At 41.5% G+C, this 17,624-nt stretch overlaps 1 long non-coding RNA gene across 8 annotated transcripts in view; it reads left to right on the forward strand.

Moving 5' to 3' along the window:
• LOC141945781 (uncharacterized) overlaps positions 1-17,624 on the forward strand; it is a 62,022-nt gene that overhangs the window by 21,804 nt on the left and 22,594 nt on the right. For 4 of the 8 annotated variants that reach the window (XR_012629597.1, XR_012629601.1, XR_012629603.1 and 1 more), the window contains exons 3-5: positions 3,710-3,895; positions 14,394-14,488; positions 16,386-16,514. The exons of 2 other annotated variants lie outside the window; for them this stretch is intronic. This is a non-coding gene — a long non-coding RNA (uncharacterized LOC141945781). The remainder of the gene's footprint in view (positions 1-3,709; positions 3,896-14,393; positions 14,489-16,385; positions 16,515-17,624) is intronic. 2 more of the 8 variants (XR_012629602.1, XR_012629606.1) reach the window with 2 other exon arrangements.

Below are 17,624 nucleotides of genomic sequence, written 5' to 3' on the forward strand. Positions count from 1 at the left end.
ATGTTTATGTAAGCCAGTACTTTGAAAACAAGGCAAGCAAAAAATGTATGGACAAATAGGTTATTGTCAAGAACTGTTATCCTTGCTACAAGCAATGGGCATACACAACCGTTTGGCTTTTGAACTTTGATAAAATGATTTGCTAATAAGATTTTGGCTTATGAAAGATGATGAAATGCATGAGCAGAACACAAACATCTTTACTAGATCTTGTCAGCAGTTGCGAAGATGAATTTTAACAGTGTTAGGTTTTTCCAGGCCTCTTTCAAGATGACTGTGTTGCCTTGCTAAATACTCTGATTGTTGTACGTCTTTGTCCAAGAACAGTTGGCCTTAATTGCTTCTGAGCAATATTTCCTTGGAAGCTCTCGGATAACAAAAGGCAATCCAGAGAAGTCTGAACGAATCTCTACTTAGAAACTGGCCATATTCAATCTGTAAAGTATGTAGAATTTTTTTTTTTCCTGCAGAAAGGCAGAAGAGGGCAATAGGTGCAGGATGTGGAGGGAAGAAGCAGTGCCATGACCCTACAGCATTTCTGCATGTTGAGTCAGGGAGTGACATTTAAACAATTCTCACTGCACCCAATATGAAAAACTGTGATGCAGATCAAATTGTACTCAAAGAGAGATGAAGAGGAAAAGGTCAAGGCATCTATCTATAGGTAGCCTTTCCTGTGTTTCCAATGTTGGGAGAGTTTACCAGCAAGCCAAATGGGTCTTTAATGCCTTTTAAAATTTTTTTTCATTTTCTTTTTTTCTTTCTTTGAAGGGAATGAATGGCTCCGGACTTTCCATCTTTAGAGCTGGTGGTTTCCACACCACAGTGATTCAGCCAGTATGAACTCTTGACCAAATCCCAGTTTGTTTCCTGGTTTTGTTTTTCTAAAATATTTTGCATTTAACGGGGCATAAAGGCCTCCCTACTACGTGACGGTGTACGAAGGAGAGCCATGCTCTTTCTACTGGCTAGCTCTCAAAGGTCTGCTCTCTGTGCTTCTGAAAACATTGCAACCGAAGCAACTGAAGAGGAATCACTGAATTTTGACTAAAACTAAGACTGAATTCTTACACGCCCCTGGCTTTTTGATGCTGTGTGTTTATGTGGAATTTCCTTTGAGGTTTAATAAGGTCTGATTTTTATTTGAGAAATACGCCCTGCCTGAAATGTTCTAAGGTTTAATCAGTGTGTTATTGCCATAGGAAACTCATATACATTTGTTTAGTTGCTGGATAAATGGATTAGTATTGACAGTGATTTCAGAGCATAGTAGGTTGTTAAATTAATGTGAAGGGCTATGTTCCTTTGCCTTGCTGGATGTTTTTTGATGACTGAATTCTCTGGGGGGCCCTTTTTAGGGAATATGCTGGTGGTTGTCCATGTTATTGTGTAAGTGGTAGGCTCAGTAAGGACTTAGAGTAGCTTGGCTTTGGAGTTCTAAGCACCAAAAGAGAGATGCTAGACAGGAAATCTATAGCCTGCAAAAGCTACAAACGAAAGAAATACCCTGAAAATTAAAAACATAAAACGTTCTTTCAAAAGTTCATACATTTATATAGATGCATTATCCCAAATGATACATCATATGAGTAAACAAAATATTGCTGTAATAGGTTTGAGACCTAAGATGGAAATGTGTTACAGTTTACCTCTGAAAATACAGCATCACTCCCTTCACACCCTGTGTCTTCTTGCTGTTCAGCAGAGAGAAGTATTGGTATGTACAGATTTATTTGAGTCCTCTTCATGCAGTGACCCCCATTGTCTGCTTTTTTTTTTTTACACTACTCTCATATCTCCATAATTTTCTCCCTCTATTCCAGTAAATCGTTGTCTCAGATTCTGCATGGGTTGCCTGAGGCTGTTGGCTGAGGTGAACTTGTTGCATGGGGCCATCATCCTTCTTTTCAAATACCAGTATTTTTTAAATGGTACAGGGCATCCAAAATGCAGGACATAGATGTATGGGTATGCTAATAACATTACAGCTGATTAACAAATATTCAGGTCACCAAGTGTTCAGAAACTGTGAAGTGTCTGAACTAAGGTTGTCTTTGCAGTGGAAGTTCAGCCTTGTTTTGTATATGTGCAATGAGACAAGGTTTCATAACATGATCAAATAGGGTGGTTTTTTACTTTCTGGCACACCCTTTGAGTAGAGCAATAAGGAGGGAGCTGGTGTAGCCATTGCTACGTGCGTTGTGACTTGAAGAGCGGCTCTCTGTCCACCTCCACATGGCACTAATACTGTGTCGTCTTGGCCGTGCTTGAGATTGAGTCTGGTCATATTGCACATATTGCATGTGGAGCCCATAGGGGAGCAGGTAAGTATCCTTGCTGCTGCGGCTTTGGAATCGTTGATGATAGATTGCATGGCTGAAGTCAGTGATATAAGATCAATGTAACATCCATAATCATCTCTGAAACCTCAGATTTTCACATTTCAGAATGTAAACCACCTTTTTTCACTCCACTTTCTAATGTGACTGGCCCAGTTTGAATGTCTTCTGGAGTGGGAAGCAAGTGCTGTACCGTATGTGGAGGATACTATATAGTATCCCATAATCAAAGATACAGTTTTCTTCCTGAACAGGGCAAGATGAAAAGGAAAGAGAAATTATTTCAGCTAAGCAAATAATTTGCAAAGAATAGTATTTCCAGATCCAACCTTCTCTTCTGCTTGCATCATGTTGATGATGCAATTGCTGTCCTCTGGTATTTATGTACCTTTCAAAATATCTATTACTTTTTTAACTCCATGGATTGATGTGAAACAGTGTTCTGTGAGATATCGTTAATCATGGTGTTGGCTTGGTGGAGTTTTGGTGCTCTTATTGTATTGTTGGTGCTTTCTGTTTGGATGAAAGTACAGACACTTCTGAAATAAATGCTCCTGAGCTAATATAAACTTCAGTTTTCCTGAAGACTGTTCAGTGAAGCTCAGACACTGGCTTTCTTTAAGTACATTTGCTGGCACAACTCAGCTGCACAAATGTTTGCAGATGGTACAAAGAAAAGGGGTGCAAAGAAAGCTTGAGGTAGTGGAATGGAGGAAACAGTCTGTAGCATAGTCTGAAGCTCTAAAGGGTGCAGAGCTCTTTCTGTGCTCAGAGATGCTTATTGTGCAGAATCTTTGTACTCATCACAGATGAAAATTATACTTAGGCAAGTGCTGGAAGGATCACTGCTCTGTGACCTGCGTCTCTCAGATAGCTTTTTCAGTCTTGTACCTGTTAGCAAGTGGTTCCTGTTCTTCAGACCGCTGTTACCTGCTCCAGCAGATAAGGATGGTATGGAATACTGGAGTGTATGAGATGACTCTTCACTATGGCTGCTTCCTTCTGCTGATATCAAAAGACATTTTATGCTTTTTGCTTCCCTCATTGGTCTTAGGGCTCAAACTTCTAAGTGTTAACTGACTTTGCTTTTCATGCTTTGCAGAATCGGGGATTTCATTGAAAGAGTATGTTGCAAACTGCTTTTGAGAAACCTGATGTTTGTGTCAGGTGATAGGTGATATTACTAAATTGACTTGTTGAAAAGGATCCTTCAGGATACAGTGCTGTCACTGTGTTCGAGTGGTATGGCTACAGGTGGGACTCAGTTGACACTGGTGCCTGAGCCAGCACAGCAGAACAGCACAGGCAGCTGTTAAAACACTGCAAGGTCCCAGATTAACCAAGGTGTAAATGCTTTGCTCTTATTACAGCCTCATTGTGGCTCCCAGGCAAACAGCACAGGCCTCGTGTGGTTCAAGCTGCTCACCCTAGCCTGTTGAAGACCAAACCACCCAGCCTGAGGAGGGTCCTGTGACCATATTAGCTGCTTCCTCTGTCTCCCATTCCTCTGGCCTCCCATTTGGCTGCGTGTAAAAGCATCTTTCAGTCAAGGAAGGGTGAGTAATCTCGCCCAGCTTCTTGGCGTTTGTCTGCATAGAGTTAACCTTACATTTCTGAAGGAGGTTTCAAAGGTCATCCATCAACTCAGGGATCCAGTGCTTTAGGGAATGGGTGAGGCATGAATGGACAGGACATGGTTAGATTGGTTCAGAGGCAAGGAACTGGTAGGAGACACCTTTGCACCAGGACAGTTTTACTGCTTCCCCTGAGGGTCAGGGGAAAGGAGGTAAGAAGAACACAGACCTTCAGATGTGGAACTGGAACGGGGAAGGGAAGAGCCAGGGGCCAAGGTATGGAAATCTGGCATGAAGCTAGGACAGGGCCAGAGGTTTCAAAGGTGTTTCTTGAAGTGGAGGGATGTTGAGAGAGATGATTAGAGGGGGCTTTGGGAGTCAATGGAGGAAAGAAGGGCACCATGCATTTGCAGGACTACAATACAGTATATGCTATCTGGTACCCACTTGCCCCTGCAAGGAATAGAGAGATTCCTGTGTGGGTCTGCAGTTTTGAAAACATCTATTTATTTTGTCTGCCTCCATGATTAGGAGGCCAATTTAGGGCTTATCTATGTGGGGAAATCCCTGCAAAATAGGCTAGGGTATGAATTTACAGCCTACTTAAAGACCCAGCAGTAAATGCAGTGTAAATTCACACTTCAGCTTACTTCACAGGAACTCCCCCGCAGAAACAAACCCTCAGAGTCACCTCTGTACCCCAGTCTGGTGCTAAAAGTGAGTGGAAGCTTCTCAAAATGTGGGCCTCCAATTCCATTTTTATAGCTGGGTTTTTCTGTCTTCTGGGACTTTTTGCAGCTGTTATAAATCACTGTCACTTTGCTGAGGTTGGGGAAGCTGGGCCACTTTACACTGCTCAGGATGTGACCCTCTGCCTCAAGTAACCTTTTATTATTAATTGGCCAGAGGGTATTTTCCTTTTTACTGGCTTTGTTATTAAGCTTGTTCATTCACTCCCACCACTGCTGATGTCTTTTTTTCTTTTTTTTTTTTTCCCTGTGAATTTTGTGTTGTGTCTTTCCTCCCATGTAATTTCCTAATACTGAACTAGTGACAGAGTGGGCTGCTGGTATTTCATCTTGTGGCTGGAGAGGTCAGGCTGTTTCTGATACAGACAAACACTCCATTACAGTAAACTCACAGAAAGTTTCCTTTTCAACCTGAAAGGAGAAGGAAACGAACTCTCCACCAATGGGCTTTCAAGAATTATTTCTGTGAGCTGAACTTACACTAAAGGCCAGTTTGGTAATGTTCTGTATAGAGGAAGGAAAAAAAAAAAAAGCAGAAGACTTACTATTTCTTCTTTCTCTTTTTGCTGAGATTTGGCTCAAGTCTTGGCTCCTTATCAGATTAGAGTCCTGCAGTGAAAACACCAACCCTTTGCACTGTGTGTTACTGAAGAAATGGTCATTGTTGACATCCAGCTAAAAGAGCATAAGGATTTAAACCTTCAAAGTTCTATGTCTGATTCTGGTATTTAGGAAAACTTGCTTCTTGGCAGGAAGAACTCAGTAATAAGGCAAACACATAGTGCAGTATGTTGTTGCTGTATTCTAGAGCAAGACTAAAAACACTGCCCCTGTCTATTTGATGGAAGTTTAATTTAGTTAATCCTGTAATTCGTGGTGAGGATGTATGTACCCAGTATTGCAGTGTTCCCTGTGCATGGAATAATTTGACATAAAATGTGCTCTCTAATTCTCAGGGGAGAGGCAAATGCAACAGAGGATTGTCTTACTACTTACCACTACTTGGACTTAGCTGAGTTGCCCGTTATTAGAAAGATATGAATAAAATTAATCTAAGTGTTGAAGAAATAAGAGCTGCAAGATAATGAATATTTATATCCCAAACTTGACATAGTATCATAAATCAATAATTTTTGAAGAGATTTAATTCTTTTTTCTGCCTAATTACTTGCTCTGTGGTAACAGTTTGCTTAAATTTGTTTCTGTGGTAACTTGACTAATTTTATGCTTCTCCCTTCTACAGAAAATTTAGTATTGATTTGCTGATTTCCTCTTTAAATGCAGACAAAAATCCCCTGTTTGCTAAATTAAGAAACCAATAACACGGAATGAAAACATGCACTACATTGCATTGCCTGAGCTCTGCGGTTTGGTGACTTTGACATGTGCTGTCAATTATTAAAATACAAGTTTATATTAAATGTATAATGTTTTCTTTTCCCTACCATTCTGGTATTATACCTATATGAAAAATCAGGTTAAAGGGTAGTTAAAAGTTTGGTTAATTTAAGTGTGGAGCATATTATCAATTAAAAAATGTTATTTGAAAGATGACTTTGTAGTTGAAGCTGTTCTATTACTTGAATTAACATTGCAAGGTCAAATGTGGACCAAGTGAAAAGAAAGTCAGCTGATGTGTTTGCGCACCTTTGTGCTAGGTGTAAGTCATGAATGCAGTGTAAACTTGATATTCTTCTCCCATCTTTCATACACTGATTTTTATTATTTATGAAATACTTGCAGGGAAGAGACAGTGTCCTGCTGCTCTTTGTTTGTGGTGTATCTATCCGCACCACATACAGAACTTGGTCTAGACAACCTGGGTAATTTATAAGCCTTGGAAATAGGATCCTATAAGGAGTTGTACATGACAAACTGCTGTAAGTAGTGCTTTCAAAGTGTTCACTTTATATTACATAATAATCATATTTCAGTTGGTGGCATGAGCTTGAATGTGACTGGTGTTTTAAAAGCTGTTGATGAGGGATGCTCTCCTAAGCCTGGGGAGCCTGCTGGAGCAGTCAGTGCCTGGCTGCCTGACGCTGTGTGCTGACTCAAACAGAAACCCTTTTTCTTTCCAACTGTAGCTGACATAGGCATTTGCTGTTCTGCCTCAGCCACAGGGTAGGTACAAGCCTAGCCAGATCGGTATCTCACTGCCATTGCAGTCTCTATGCCAAATCTGTGTTTAAAGACATCTTAATTACTCTGGTCAAAGTTCCCATTTAGAAAAGAATAGTTAGAATTTTTCAGAGGGAGAACAATCCACAAGTCAGTCATCAACAAAGTGTTAAATGAAGAATGATGTATGTCTCTTGCAGTCTTCACACCTACAAGAAGCCTTTCCAGAGCCTGACTGTGCCATATTTCTTCTAGCTACCTGCTTTATGTGTTTAGAATGAAAAAGCACAAAATCCCATTCCCCCCAGGAGATAAAGGGCCATGTCACACCACACAGCTGGGTGTTTCAGAGCCACGCAAACACTGTCCAGTCCCTGGGCCTATTCCACTGGTGCTTGAACTGCTCTCTCATGGGTATGGCAGAAACCCCCACTGCAAAACGGGCAGCTGCTCCGAGATCACTGGATCACAAGGTCACTGCATGCAAATCTTGTACCTCTGTATGATGTTGTGGATCACTTGGGTCGTTTCTACTTCCTGGCAATGCTACTGTTGCTGAGAGAAGTCCGGCAGCCTGTCCTGCCTTGTGCATCCCTGCAAGAGCTTTGAAACGAGCAGGAGAGCGTCTAGCTGCTTTCACACAGACAGAGCCTGGTTCTTCCCTGCCACTTCCCCAGCTATGCAGCTTGGGCCCAAGCAGACTCTCTACAGAAGGGTTAAAAGTACTGCAGAAGCCAAGCCAAGGAAATAAATCAAAGCTATGTTGAAAGGGCAGGGTTACAGGTGTTTGTCTGGATGGAAAGTTTCATACAGGATACCAAGATCATGCAGAAGGAATCTCATGACCTGGTTTCCAAGCCCTTGGGCCAATGGCTTCTTCTTCTCTGAAAACATACACAGCATGTGATTTGGCAGTGGTCTTCATATTGGGCATATGTGTGGTACGCATCTACACACAGGTAAGCTGTGGCACACTTGAGTTTCATGTGGAACAGCTGTTGACTTCTATGGGAATCACCTTTTGTGTTATTATCATTAATATTAGTGTTGTTTGATTACTGCTTTCATGATAGTTTTATATGGTTATTGTGTCAAGAAGCCACAGTCTGAGTTCCTTTTCATTTGTCTTGACCATTGTACACATTCAAAAGAAAAGACCATTCAGGCAGGATATATCCTATCCTACTTGAGCTGTCTGAAGGTTAGGTATCTAGTCTAAGCAAAGTGTATGGGCACTCTCTGTTTCTCCCTCATCACTGAAGGTAGCCAGAGTGATTCATCAGGTATGTAAAAGAGTGAATCATCTGGCAATACTGTCTGTCTCTGCTGGTGATGGAGAGAGCCGGGATCATTAGCCTAGACTAGGTATTAACTTTAGGCTAAAAGGGCATGTTTTTCTTGCTCAAGAGACAGGGAAGTGTGAATTTAATTTCCAATTAGCAGTATTTAGATGTGAATGAACATAAAAAGAGCCTGCAGCCTTGCATGTCTGCAAAAGCAGCTGTTACCCACAGACAGATCAATGTGCTGCAGATGCCTGAGCATACTGTACATGCCCAGAGCTCCTCTTTGCCGCATCTTCAGTGAGAATCCCTTGCATGATGAGACACAGATAGAAGTTCCCTTTTGCTGACTCTGCAAGGGCAGCTGTAACTTCTGGCAGAATGTATGTAGACAGAGTGGAAATATCTTAAAGTCTAGTAGAAGGTGGACTGAGTTCATCTGTCAGAAACCTCACTCCTGGTTTCCTCATGCCAGCAGAATATCTAGGCCAGTTAGAGGCTGGAGTTTTCTTTTCTGAAGCACTTTTCCTGTTGGGAAGACAAAAGTGTACTGGTGAGAAGATGCTCCTCACTGAAAGTTTGTTCCCCTTTCTGTGGGACACATTAGCACTTCTTAGATCAGTGTTGTTTTATTCATACAAGGCAAAGCAGGGACCACCTCAGAGTTAGAGACCTTTTATGTTGCTAGCACGGTGCAAGCAGGCCTTTGTTATAATGAGCACTGGAACATAATTAAAAATGTATCTTTACAGTTTATGGAAGATCTCTCTTTCTCTAGGAAAAAGAGGGCTGCTGTGAGTCTTATTCCACTGTGGTCAAGTTATTTCTAGTACATAGTGTGAAAAACAAATTAGGAAGTTTTAGATACCATCTTCTGAAGAGAATGAAACTGGATTCAGTACAGCTGTGTGTAGAAAGGTAAGGTCTAGCAACAATTGCAGTACACAGTTACTATTCCAGTTGTCGCTCTTCATCATCTTCTTATACATGTATAAATATGGTCTTAGATTATCTATTTTATCTAGCTCAGGCATGCTTTAGTTCCAGTCTTGGCATTCAAATCTAAGACTAATTCTGGAGATAATCTGAATTATTTCATAATTATGAGAAATCCTGGGGAGGTATCTCAGTGTTTACAGAGGAGTATCTTGCTGTACCACACTCTAGATTTATCAACACAGCCAAATCTCCTTTTAGTATATTATAGTTTAATTACCTCCACATCTTGAGTCATAATCTGTTTCTCTGGGGCTGAAGCACACACACATACACACACACACAAAAGACAAAATGCAAACTGTAAAGAAGTAATTGTGATCTTTGCCTCTTGGATTTGGTACCATCTGTTAACATGACTTCTTCTGAAGTCAGTTTCAAATTTGTTTGTTGAATTGGAGTTTTGTGCTGTGGATAATATTTCCCTTCATTGTGAAGCTGTCAGATGTAGCTCCCCTGAGAAGAATCTCCCTGCCTGTCTGAGATCGGGGGCATAATTGTCTCCTGCTCAAAATTGCCATGCTTCTAGAAAGCAGTGGCACTGTTTACTCCAGCTGTGGATCTACCCCGTAAAGTCCTTCAAGGGCAAATGCTAATCGGACCGGGAACTAAAATGTCAATCCAGAGAAGCCATAAAGACGTTGATGGAGCTTCCCCAGATGTGTTGGAGGTGTCTGGGCTTCCCAAGTCACAGATCTTCCCTTGGCTCTTCTAGAATATTACTTCACCATTAACTTGGTCTGTTTACCCCTCTGCCACAAGGGTTGATGTTTCTGATTTTTCATCTTCTTTTTCCACTACCTCTGTCTTCCAATAACATAGTGTTGGAAGGACTTCAAGAGCTGATATATCCAAACCTGGCCAGGCTATGCCTTGGAGATGTATGTAGCTGTTGAGTGTTTCAAGGGTGCCTGTCATGTTGGGACAACATCATATACAAAGATCTCTCTGCTCACCAGGGCTGCTAGGTACTCTGGTCTCCTGGCTGTGGGTGGAAGTGAGCTAGATTGCTACATCAGCATCTCTGAGATGCCCAAACCATCTTGCTGTGGAGACATAGGGTCTGGTCAACCTCTCCTGCCTGTCAGTTTCTCCTGGACTTCCCCCACCTCTCAGCTCACCGAGATAAGTGGTATGTATCTCATTGATCTCAGCAGTGTGAAGACTTTGATATGTGGTTTGTTAGATTGGCTCCTCCAGGGCAGTCTGTCTCTCTGTTCCAGTGTTACTCCTGGATCTATTCTTACAGTCCTCCACTTTGAACCCTCTACAGTTAACCTCTCCTGATGCTTCACTATCACCTTTTTGGGAGATTTTCCTTGTGTGTGCACTTTTCCTCATGTCAGTTACTACTTCTCATGCTTTTCTTGTTATTCTCACTGGTGTGCAGTCATGGCACCATATACGACAACTCTCTCCTCTGTCACTGTCATTGTTAACCAGAAGTCACATCTCAGTCATCTTGCCCTTGTAAGCTGCAGAGGCTAATGGCATCAGGCTGTATATATTCTTTCTGGTCCCATTTCCTTTCTTGGTCATGTGTTGATCAATCAAGAACAGGAGAAGAAGCATGAAGCAGTTAAATGAGATTAAAGTCTCTCTTTGGAAATCTGCACAGAGAGTAACCACCATTCTCTTAGAACAGGAGCAAAAAATAGCAGCTTGTGTCACTTGGTGTGATAATGATTGCAATAAGAATGGGAAATAGTACACTTCCCTCGTGTTTTATGCAGCTTCAGGAGTAGATGAATGATAATTTTGGTTCCTTCTCCTCAGATTGAGGAGTGGATGACTAATGTCATTGTGACTGGTGCCATCTAATTGGCTCAAAAGAATTTTCTGGTTGTTCTCATGATTAACATCACTTCCCATCATGTGCAAGCCACTGGAGAGCAAAGACCTCCTTTTGAACTGTCATGGTATGAAGAAGATGTAAAAGTACTGGGTTCCTGAAGCAATTCAATGTATATGAAGTATGTATGAATCAGTATTCTGATCTTTCTGTGTAGCAAGTCATGATGACTGATCTATTTCTACAGTTGCTAATTATATTATGTTAAAAAATACTTGGTGTTGAAGTGACTTTTATGCAAAGTTTCTGTGAAGTTGAAATTTAAGAAGGACTCACCAGGAAGGTATAACTGAAATATTTTGCTTTGAGTCAGTTTGATCCATTTCAAAACAGTTTGTTGAGCTGGATTGCTGTGTGTTGCTTAATATTAAGTCTGAGCCATCTGCCTGAACTGCTGTGGTATTTTTGGTACAGGTAGAATTGTATCCCGATTATTTCTTACAGCCACCCCACCTCTGCATTACCTAACCAAGGGTGAGTTGCAGTCTCCCTTCTTACCTCCTGTAGTGCTGGATCATGGGAGAAATCTTGGTCAGAGAACCTCACTCTGGACGGATGAGACAAACCCATGTCCAACTGGATCAAACCAAAATATTTTGCTTTGGTTCAACTCTTTCAAATGAAATGTTTCAATTCATGAATACCAAGCCACTTCATTTTTTCATCAAAAGCATGGAAATAAAATATTTGGCACTTGCTAATGTCAGATTTTGAAAGTAAGGGTATGAATTTCTCAGGTGTTGTTGACAGGAGATCCTCCCTTCCACATAAGAGCTTATGTTTTGACAGGAGATCCTCCCTTCCACATAAGAGCTTATGTTCTTACACAGGCCTGTTGGGGAGAGGTGGAACTTAGGTGATGAAGAAATAGGAGTCCATCACATTGCACCATACACCAGACTAGTGAAAAGAGGGCTTTATGCTCAGTATGAAAGAGGCCAGTGCAAAAGTTACCTAGGTAAGTAAAAATTAAGAAACACATAGAAGAAAAACATTGGAAAGTTTAAAAGAGCAAATATTACCGTAGCACCTTTCGAAGTTTAAGAGGGCAATGTCAATACAAACATGGGAAAAATGGAAAGGACCTGATGTTGTAGCACAGAATCAAATTAAATACTTAACAGGCATGTTAGAAATTTGCTGGGATAAGCTGCAGGACTGGAGTGCAGCTCCTTCTGGAAGGACAGGCTTGGAGAGATGGAGAAGCATTATCCATGCTTGGTCTGAAGCTGTGGAATAAATGAGGGACAGAGTTGTCTGGGTGAAGTCAGAAAGAAAGAACAGAGCCTCTTTGACAGGTGAGTGTAGTTTAAGTCACCTCCCTGGAAGGAGTGGAAAGATGTTTTTGAGTGATTCTTGGAAGCACCTAGTAGCCAAGCCTCAGTGGCAACGAACACTTCATCTGCATATTGCTTGGGAAGGCAATAAGGCAAAAAACCTCACTGTATCACCATCTTGGAGTATGTTGAGGCAACTCTGTTTCACAAGGTAGAAGTTATGAGGGAGTTATTTTATCTGGGTCTTACTAAAGAGAGCTTGCCTGTGCATAGAATCATAGAATGGTTTGGGTTGGGAGGGACCTCATCTGTCTAATCCAGCCCCTGCCCCTGCAATGAGCAGGGACATCTTCAACTAGACCAGGTTGCTCAGAGCCCCGTCCAGCCAGACCTTGAGTGTTTCCAGGAATGGGGCATCTACAACCTCACCAGGCAACCTGTTCCTGTGTTTCACCACTCTCATTGTCAAAAATTTCTTCCTTATACCTAGTCTAAATCTACCCTCTTTTAATTTAAAACTGTTACCCCTTGTCCTATCGCAACAGGCCCTACTAAAAAATCTGTCCTAATCTTTCTTATAAGTCCCCTTTAAGTACTCTAAAGAAGGGAATGTTAATGAAGCTGAAAATATGAATCCACTTTAAAAAGAGATTTGGGTTCCTGGACAGATAGTGGACCAGACTATCAGACAGTCTATACAGACCTGGATTGTAAAGCGATTAAAAAATATAATTGCCAAGAGTAATTAATGTTAAACTAATGTAATTTCCCAGTTTAGAGGGCAGCTAGCTAAGGAAAAAAGAGTATGCAGTAGATATACAGATATTCTTTTGATCTTGCTATATCTGTTGATCTTGGCTTTCAACATTAACCTTCGTTATATTCTCTAAATTACCAGTCAAAATCTCGGTGATAAGACTGGGTAATTTGACCCAGTCAAAGTTGTCCGGTTGGACAAATATCCTAATGAGGTAAAGAGACAAGGCTCAGGCATTAGGAAGAATGTTCTAATTGCATGAGTAGTAAAATCATGGCACAGGTTACTTAGGGAGAAAGTAGGATCTTCTTGACTGAATTTTTGCAAGAACAAGGGTGACAAATATTTTTCAGAGGTGATCTAAATTATTTATCTGCCTTAGAGCAAGGAAAGAGATTAAATAATCCCTCCAGATAACCTGTAGGCATGGATTTTTAAACTTCTATTAAGTGGGCACTTTGGAACTTTTAAGATCCCTGTTTCTCAGGTGCAGTCAGGACAAGGATAAGCATTGCACTATGGAAATTTTCCTCAGGGCAGGTGTACATACAAGTACGGCTTTTGGGATGTACTGTAAAGAATTATTCTTTATCTGCTCTGCAGAACTTTAGACAAAGATGCCCAACTTCCCAGGTTGAAATACTGCACATCAGACCAGCATAAGCATTTCTGGAGGCTACAGCAGATTATCTGAAAATGTTTTTGCATTAACCTAATTTTATTAAACAGTTATGCTCCAATGATGAGAAACAAAGGAAGGGCATGTGATGGAAATGTGCAGTGTAAACAGCTCAGATTGCTCCTAGCAATTGCATGGTTTTAATTGGGTAACAGATCATGAACTATATTTGTAAAGATTATTCAGCAGTTTCAAAACCCAAAAATATTTAAGAAAACCATGCCCTTCTGGAGACATCTGGCAAACAGATAAAGAGCCAAAGTTCGTTAATAGATAAGTCATTGCTTCTGTGTCCTTCCCTGAGATACCCCCACGAAACTCCTACTGGCTTCAGCAGGTGGTGTGGTCAGCCTGAAGGAGAGTGTGGTCTCTTCACCTGGCTCTGGCTTGACTTTGATCTCACGCTGATTTGTTGGTGATTTTAGGCAAGCAGAGAGGAAAGACTGCCTTAAACAAGAAGGTGCTTTAGCACTCCACTTTCTCCCTTTCCCCTTCTCATCCCGTCCCTCTCATTGCTTCTTCTGCTCCCCTTATGGCCAGGGACTTGCTGTGCCTTTTCCTGGGTGGTGACCACATGGCCAATCTCTCTACAAAGCCCTGACTTGTGAGTGACAGCTGTAAAACTTCTTGCCTTTAATTGGTCACCACTGCTTTCTTCCCAAGTACCTTGCCCTTGCTACAGGGATGGCTGTTGCTTGTGAAGCAAGGGGTGATTTGCAAATTATAAAATTGCAATAATTCTCTGTACTTTTATATTGAATTACAGAAGTACTGATTTAATTGACTGCATGGATTTGCAACCAGCAGTTCAGCAGCTGCTTCATGAGCCATCCTTGCAGGAGGGGAACCTCAGAGAGATGGGTGAGTTGGATGCTGAGAAATGGTAATCGGTCTAGTCATCCCAAGAGAAATCATCCTCATTTGTGAGTCAAGGCCTGCAGCCTCTTGCCTGAGATGAAGGGAATCTCCCAAGGACAGCTAATCTTGCACGATCTCATCATTTGAGATCAAACATCATGATATCGGGTCAATAGATATTTCTAAAAGTACACGCAAACCTCATTCAAATTCACATTTAGCTCTAGCCAAAACACAACCCGAATCACGATCCAAATAACCTCCTCCTCAGCCCACCTTCATTGCCGTTCTGTTTCAGTGGCAGATGCAGTACAGAAAAGATGCCTGAATACTTAATTCAGAAATTTACTGTTTAAGGCATTACTTGTATGAACACCAGCGTAACACATAGAATACCAATGCCCTAAATTTAGTAGTTTTGTCTGAGTCATTTTCACTATGTGGGAGGGCTGTGAAGACACTCCACAGAGTGGAGAAACTTGCTGGTGGTGTCTGTCCAATGAGATTATTTTTTTTTTAAAGTCAGAACACAACAGAACTACAGATATGTTTGTGAGTAAAATGCAATTTTGTTGCAGACTTCAGGAAAGGGATGGTGTTGCTCTCCACCCACTTCAAAAGCTAAAGTCAAGTTTGACTGATATGTATCTCTGATACTGAAATGGGTACTGAACTTTTCATGACAGCAGCACGCAGACACAGGTAAACACTCTGGCTGCGTGATTTGAAGGGACATGATGTGGTGTAATCCCCAGATTTGTCTGTGCAATTACATTTTATTTTCAGATCTTCTAGCAATAGCAGCTGAGTTGTTACAATCCTACATGTCACCAACCAGCAGCCAAAAGCTATTCCTGGGTTTATTCACTGAGGGCTGAAATGTTGTCCCACTGAAAACCAGGTGACTTTTGCCACAGAAGTCATTCAGTAGGGCTAGCAGTACACACACAGTTTTTGAAATAGATGTGGGCACGAGTAATTAGGTATGGATGTGAAGGAGGCATTTAGACTTGGTGTTCTAAACTGGTAACACCTTCCTGCCAGTCTGGATTTTATTCTTACTCCATTAGCCTCTCTGCTTGAATGCAGCTGATTTCAAGTTGATATGAATGGACTTAGCAATTCCATTTTGTTGATTTTTCCTGGGACCTTGTGAAATAAAACTGCCCCTCTCCTCAAATGAAAACCTAACTTCACTGCTTGAGTTTAGTCAGAATTTATAATGTTTTTACTCTGAATAAAGTTAGTTCTAGCTCAACCCTTGCACTCTGGGTTTGGAGAAGACTCTTCATCAGGCAGAGATGAAGCATGTTTTTATGTACTGTATGCTGTCTGATATCAGCCATGGCAGATATGTGAACATGCTAGGACTTGATCCTATGGCCCTGATTCTCATGAGTAGTGCCACTGAGTTCAGGCCTCTGCTCACACGAACTGGAGTATCAGTTGTAATGTGTTTAATGCCAATGAGGTGAACTCTGTTCCTAGAGAAACTCCAGTAAAATCAAAAGCTTGTGAATAGAAAAACTAGTTAGCTGTTATCATAAATGGAGCAAAATTGCCAAACAAAATCCTGCTCTGCTATTTGTTCCCATGCAGGCATTTAGCTGCCAGGAAAGACCAGTCTTATAAACATGAAATTATATCCATGGTAACATGCAAGGCGTGTTTAACTTTGCAGCTTGTTAAAAGGTACATTAAAAAAAATAATTTTGTATTTTACTGCTGAGAAGAGCAATTATGACTTTTAAGTCAGCTATTTTAACTCAGTCAGCCTGGGAGTTGTTGACCGGTGAAGGTAAGGGCCAGAGGCACAGCTCCTTCCTCAGAACGCTTCTTGTTGCTAGAAATTCCCAGAAGGTATTATTGCTTAAAGACAGCTTGTGTTTTCTTTATCCAGATTCCTTTAACTAGAAAAATGCGACAGGTTTTGATACTGGACTGTGGTGAAGTCCCACCTGTGCTATTCTACCCTTCATGAGTGAACAGTGATGGGGCTGTGCAGCTGTTAAGCACGTGCCCTTTTTGGGTAAGTACTGGATTCAAGGAGCCTGCTTTGTGGTGTACTATCCTGGGATTATAAACACTCTTCTCAGGTGCTGTTTCATGAGTCCTGCATCATGCTTGAAAGCAGACGTTACTTACAGAGTGGGAGAGCAGCTGGAGTAGGGAGTAGACTGAATTAGTGTCTGGGCTGGAAAACGTATTGGGAAAAGTAACTGAAAGATCCCAGCTTGGAGCAAAAGCTGAAGCTGAAAACTGCAGATGGTTTTCTTGTATGTATGATAATGTCAAACCCAAAAAAAGGGAGTTTTCGCACTCTGTTGTCTGTTTAGTGCAAAGTGAAAATTATGTACTGGAAAATGAAGCCCCATGTCTGGAGAAAACAGCTATGACTGTGCCTATACAATACCATATCGGGCCCTGTGGAAGTTGGGCTTGATTGCTTTTGCAGATGTCTCTGAAGTCTTAAGTCACTTTGCCATGGAGTGGAGGGAGGGAAAAAGAGCAATGGGATGTCGCCTCAGTTTTTATGTATTAGCACCTGCATGGTAATGCCACTCTGAGCGAATTGTGCGAGGAACGACTTCTAAAAACCAGAAAATACATCTCTGGGGGCAGCAGAACAGCCCATGCTGGATGTGAGGGAAGTGCCAGAGGTCACAGTGGCTACAGCTGGATCCCACAAACAGTGGTGGAAAAGAACAGAGTGTTCTGGTAGCTACTGTCATGTGTGCGTCTTGAAGTGAAGGGGCTGGTGGATGCAGTAGCCTGGGTGTCTGGCTCTGAAAAGACAGCAGCATCTTTGAAGAATATACATATTTTTGCTGTCTTCCCTTAGCTTTCCCTTAGGGTTCTGGGAGTTTTTTTAGCTACACAGAGGTGAGACAAAGATGATACAAGGTGCACTTTGTGTAGAAATTTAAGAACACATGTACTAGCATGTACCTCTCTTAACAGAAAAGTGGAAATAGTTTGTCAGCACAACCTGTCCCCTCACTTAGGTAAATCCCTAATTTACTAACAGTCAATGTTGTATAGGAGAGACTCAGACCTATCTCTCTAGCCAGACAAGGAGGGTTGGGTTGTGTTATGCCTTTTCCACTTTTGTAAAGTGGACACAGATTGTGTCTTCCAG

This window comes from Strix uralensis, chromosome 7, assembly GCF_047716275.1.
Source record: "Strix uralensis isolate ZFMK-TIS-50842 chromosome 7, bStrUra1, whole genome shotgun sequence".
NCBI classification, from domain to species: domain Eukaryota; kingdom Metazoa; phylum Chordata; class Aves; order Strigiformes; family Strigidae; genus Strix; species Strix uralensis.